Source organism: Rhipicephalus microplus, chromosome 7, assembly GCF_043290135.1.
Source record: "Rhipicephalus microplus isolate Deutch F79 chromosome 7, USDA_Rmic, whole genome shotgun sequence".
NCBI lineage: Eukaryota > Metazoa > Arthropoda > Arachnida > Ixodida > Ixodidae > Rhipicephalus > Rhipicephalus microplus.
The window spans coordinates 24388268-24394738 of NC_134706.1; positions in this window are offsets into that span (position 1 = coordinate 24388268).

Genomic DNA, 6471 nt, shown 5'->3' on the forward strand with positions numbered 1-6471 from the left:
GAAACGTGATCGCTCCATGATAGATTCCTGTCAATTATGACGCCCAAAAACTTGTGCGATTGAACGTATGGTACAGTTTGACCATTGATGCTTGTAGTGTACTTATCCATAGGCTTTCGTGTAAAGGCTACGAGGGCGCATTTCTCGGAAGAAATTTCCAAGCCTTGATTTTGGAGGTAGCGTAATGTTTCAGTGGCAGCTTTTTGAATTCTTCCTCGTAACTGCAGGTGTGTTACAGCTGATGCCCAAACACAGATGTCATCTGCGTACATTGATAGCATGACCGTGCTTGGCAGATGCTCAGTGAGAGCAATTAATGTAAGATTGAACAGCACAGGGCTGATTACGCCACCCTGGGGGACGCGACGGTGGCTGTAATGTCGAGAGGTTGGACCGTCTTCAGTGCTCACAAAGAAGGATCGCATTGACAAATAACTACGTATTCAGCGATACATCCGACCACCTACTCCTATATCTTCGAGAGCGGTGAGAACAGCTTCATGCGTAACGTTGTCATACGCCCCTTTGACGTCTAGGAACAAAGATGCGCAGAGACGCTTACGGCAATTCTCGTGTTGGACATAAGTGACCAGGTCGACTACGTTGTCAATCGATGCTCGACCACGCCGAAATCCTGCCATGGCATCTGGGTAGATGTTGTTACACTCCAAGAACCACTCCAGGCGTCCCAGAATTATCCTCTCCATAACTTTGCCTACACAACTGGCCAATGCAATCGCACGATAAGATGAGAGGTCCAATGGTGACTTGCCTGGCTTCAGAAGTGGAACTAGGCGACTTGTCTTCCAGCTTGTCGGCAGCGTTCCATCTTGCCAAGATTTGTTGTACAACTCCACAAGGAGGATTCGCGCGCGTTCACCCAGATGACACAAGGCCCTATAAGAAATTCTATCGGGCTCTGGTGCCGACGTGCGTCCACACAAAGCTAGTGTTGCTCTGAGCTCCACGAAAGAAAAAGGCATATCCATGCGGGAAGCCAGTGTTTTTGGACAGTTAGTCGAGGGCAATAGGCCATTGGGCACTGCGACTGGCCCAGATACTCTGGCACAGAAGTCTGCTGCCACGTCAATGCTGCGTCTCCTTTCAGAAAGTGCGAGAGCCCTGAATGGCGACTACTGAGTGGGTTTTGTGCGGAGACCTTGTACCGTCTTCCACAATTGGGATAAAGGTTTTCGTGAGTCAAGTGACTCACAAAAAGCAGTCCAACGTTGTGACTCGAGTTTATTTATCCGGCGCTGGATCTTCTTTTGTATACGTCGAGCAATCCGTAAGCCTTCTATTGCCTCCGTGCGTCGGTATCTTCGTTCAGCACGCCGTCGGATTGCTCGAAGTCGTTCTAGCTCAATGTCAAATTCCGTTACTTTGGGAGAGCAGGTCAGGGCACACGTAGTATCGCGTATTGTGCTTTTAATTATCTCCTCTATGTCGAGGGATATGTTTGCTTCACATTGCTCTTCTATGCGAGACTGGAATTTCAACCAGTCCACTCTCTGAACACTGTCGCGTATATTAGCATCGGACAATCCTTCGATTTTCACGTAAGTGGGAATGTGGTCACTTCCATACGTTTCTATGTCTGGAAACCACTCAGCATGCCTGACGAGGCCTCGTGAGACAAAGGCCAGGTCAAGGCAGCTGCTATAGTTTGAACCACGTAGGAACGTTGGACTGCCATCATTTAGCAAGAAAAGTTGGTTGTCGGAGGCGAAGGACACCAACTTTCTTCCTTTAACATTGGTCTTCGAACTTCCCCAGATTGTATGATGGGCGTTGAAGTCGCCAATTATAATGCATGGATGAGAAGTTGCTGACAGGATATCTTGTACACAGTAAAAATTTTTACACTCAGAAGGGTGTAAATGAGCTTGTCCCGTGGACGACACCCTAAGGGTGTTAATTCAGCACCTTCCAAAAAGGATGCTTTTTCATGCACCCTTAGAAAGGGTGTACATGTAAAAAAACTGTAGGGTGTTACAAAAACACCCTTAAGAAAGGGTGCCTTCGATGTCCATCACTTTTTAGCACCCTCTGAGGAGGGTGCGAGAAGGGTGCACAAGGGTGTTGAGTGCCCATGGCAGGGGTGCCAGTATTCTTTTAGACTACACTAATAGATATCAGCATGCACTGATTACACACTACTTGAAGAAAGTGGTCCTGATTATCAATGGTGCGCCACCTGTCGAGCTCCATTCATTGCGTCTGGGCAAAAATATAAACGCGTACTATCGTGTATGAACTTGTGCTGGATCTATATATACTTCACAGTATATGCATAATGTGCGTTACAGAAAATGAAGCCTTGCTGCCCTTGCATATTGCGTTTATTTAATAGGCAAATAAAACATAAACTTTTCTTCTGCCACACAACTTTTTCACCAGATATACGTTCACGTATACGTACACTACACATGCAACACCTCAAATGTTTATTATATTTATTCAGTTTCACTTCATTGACAATTCTTTGCAACATACAATTACACTGGTTTCAGTTTAGTATACTACTTCAAGTACATAGAGACTACAAATGAAATATACGCTAATATATCCCTATAATTCTTTCAAGTATCTACAATCCCAGTGGTTTCCAGTTTAATACTCCTTCATGTACACAATCGGTTAATAGGAATGAAATACAGGCAAATATATACTTATGATTCTTTCAAATATATACAATAACCATGATTTCACTATATACGCCTTCATGTACACAATTGTTTCCAAGAAGTGATGCACACAAAAATATATATGGATAGTGTTTTCAAATGTATACAATCACAGTGGATTAAGCTTTGTATTCCTGGATGTATAACAATTGGTTATGAGAAATGATGTACATGCAAACATATACGGGTTTTCGCACATATAACTTTAGCGAATACTTAAGAAACCAATACAATGATCAGAAACACAATAAGCTAAAAACGAACACAAAACTGAGTCAAAACACACAAAAAACAAATGTAATGCATAATTATGGCTAATGACACAGCTGGGTCACTTTATGCCAAATGTCCCAGCCATTTTGGCAACCATCTCAAATGTATTCGAAAAACTCGTGCTGCATTGAAAATAGTGAACTTCAGGAATATTTAGGAGAGGAAAAATATTTGGTCACGTGGCTGCCCTCTGAACTTCCTGGAATGCCGTCTAGGTGTTGTATGTGAAAAAGTTTATTTTAAAAGCACCGCTCCTTCTTTCCATACGAAACTTGGTCTACGTGTTACGTAACAAGAGCTTAATTTGGGAGAGTTGGTTCATCGTGGTTGTGTGCTAGTCACAGCGCGACAACTTTACGAAGAGACAGAAAGGACAGGAACGAGCCCCGACTGTCAACTGAATTTAATGAATGTGCTACGAGCGCTTTTATACGGAGTACAAGAACCGTGTTCATGCGCGACGACACGTGTGAGCTCTAAAGAATAATCTTAACTGTGAAAAGAATACTCCCTCTCGGAAAGGATAAGTGAACGTGTAGTGATGCACTGATCATTGGTTTACCTGATAAAAAATACTTCTACAAATGTTAAATTGGAATTAAGTAAACCTATTCTCGTGACGAATGGGGCAAGATTGACTATTCCTGTTGCTGTTTAGTACACACACTTTTGAAAGCTTGCAAGGGGTGGAAAACAACACGCTATTATCATATCTGCTGGCTATTTTTTTAATTGTGAGACACATGATGTGGTATAACATGCAAAGGTTTTGGTCATTATTTTTTGTTGGTCCTGTCTTCTTTAACTTTACTTTCTGCAGGAGGGTTTTGCAAACGGGTGTGATGATTCTGTTGGGATACCCAGCATCTTTTAGTCTTTTAATATGGTTTTTAAACCTGACCTCACCCTTGTGCTAACATGACTTCTGAAGGGTGGCCTGAGTAAATGTGGTATCAATTCCTCTTTCTACTAATTTTGAATGCCCACTATGAAAAGGTAGAACATTTTTAGCACTCCTGGGCTGATAGCACCAGCCAATACCCCAACAGCATCATCACACTTGTTTGCAAAACCCTCCTGCAGAAACTAAAGTTAAAGAAAACAGGACCAAAAGAAAAAGAGAATGACCAATCACCTTTGCATGTCACACGGTACTACGTACATAAGGTGTCTCACAATTTTAGGAACAGAGCCAGCAGATATGACATTGTTGTTTTCTACCCCTTGCAAGCTTTCAAAAGTGCATGTACTTATAGCAACAGGAATAGTCAATCTTGCACCATTCGTCGCTAGAATAGGTTTACTGTAGTCCTAAGTTTCATAAAACACGGTTTTTGAAAAAAAAAGCAAGCAGAAAAATGAGTGATTTTAGAACTCTTTATCAGGAAGGCCAAGGATCAATTCATCAGTACACCTTCACTTATCTTTTCCGAAAAAGAGTATTCTTTTTTCGGTTAAAATTATTTTGTCATGGTCACACATGTGTTGTTGCAGATGAGCCCTGGTCTTGTGCTCAGTATAAAAACGCTCGTAGCACCTTCAATAAAATTCAGTTGACAGCGCCCTTTCCTGTCCTTTTTGCGATACGATTTTTATTACAGAAAAAATTTCATTTTCTTACAATTTAGGTATAACGATGAGTTTTCATTGTATCACAACATGGAGCAAATTGCATCTCAATACGGACAAAAATCACAATTTTGTGAAATTCGTGATATTTTCTCGTACATTTCAGCAGCTTGAGAAGTCTAAAAATATTTTTTACTCATAATATACCTTCTGTGGAGTAAGTATTCACTGCTCAGATATTCATACAAAGTGCAATATTGCAATAAAAAATGTAAACATAACACATTTTGGCTTTATTCTTGGAAGCGAATGTGGCAAAAAAATTGCACTATTATTATTGAGCTTCAAATACCTTACAGAAGCACATTTACTTAACAGGTAGACCGAATTTGCTTTAGAAAAAATAAGCGGTAGTTTTAAAACAAAATTTTCCACAAACAGCACACAGACGGCATTATACCAGGAAGTTATAAGCCAGCCACATGAACAAAACTTTTTTCTCGCTGAAATATTCTAGCAGTTCACTGTTTTCAGTGCAGTAAGTCAGCACTTTTTTTTTTCAATGACAATTCAGATGGTCGCCAAAGCGGCTGGGACGTTTGGCATGGAATGGTCCAGCTGTATTTAAGCAAAATAACTTACACAAATAACAATGTTTGTTCATCTACAATGACCACACTAGAAAAAGTTGTTCAGGCATTGTGACACTAAAATTTTCAGCGTCGTACTGCCTGAACAACTTCTTTGATAAACTCCAAACTCACGCCGAGAAAAAGCCGCTCAATCACGGTGGATGTTAAAGGCCTTGCGGCCGTAGACAATGTTGACAATAAAAAAAATCAACTCATCAGTGCTGTCACTCCTTCTTCGTCATTACTGATACGGAAGATTTTTCGGTTATCCATGTGGAGGTTCAGGAAGTAGGCTTGCTCTAGGCTGGGGCCGGGGGGTAGACTACGCAGGACGTCAGGGGCACCCTCCCATCCTGTAATAAGAGCAAATATGACTTCTCATAAAAGGATGTTTGTGCTGTTCTGGCAGCACCATATTTAAAGAATGTGTAGTGTGTATCCTTCGAAATGGCGTGTAATTGAAATTACACTGAGCTCGAAGCATACAACCCATACATTCCAATAATTTCGTATGATAAAAATAAGAGTTTTCCAGCATACAGCAAATTCCCGAAATGAGGTGAAGTGTAAGACTACAGCTCAAAAATGGCACTTACGAAAGCCTGAACTCACCTAAGAATCAAATTCCTTCTAGGGTAGTGAGCCAGTGTGAAAAACAATTCCTAAAGTACAATGTTCAGAGCATGTAACATTAATCAAAATGCACAAGAAACTTACCTCTTCATGTACAAACAGTGAAGACATCTCTGCTTTCTCTTTTACATGAGAACAAATGATCTTGGGCGTGGCACTAGCGAAGAGGTCTGCAAAAAAAAGTAAAAGATTTACTGACTTTAATCACGCCTCTAACAATCTGAGGAATTGTTACAAGTCACCAATCAGTGCAATTCTGACTGCCTCTATAAGGGCATCAAAAATGAACAATTTTCTCGTTCTTTCTACTCTCACAAGACGCTCCGTCAATGGAATCTAATCCAAATTTGACGCTGTGCTTCCTATTTGCCTGCTTTCTAGACGTAGGGCTGCGAACACGTGTTTTGTGCACCTAATCTAGCACAGAAATTCGTCATCTATAATTCAATCATCTTAATTCATTGTAATTAGATAAAAGATGTGATAGCTCGTCCAGTTTTTAAAGAGTTGCGGGCCTGCAATAGGCACTGCCTTGCACGTATGAAAGTACTTCTTTTTTAAAAAAAAATTCAAAGCTTGCTTTCAGAAAAAGCGTCTGGCATATTTCGACAACCAAGCCCATCCTCTGATGGCAGTCAGGGGCACGCTATTAGCGATTATTGACTACGGGATTTACA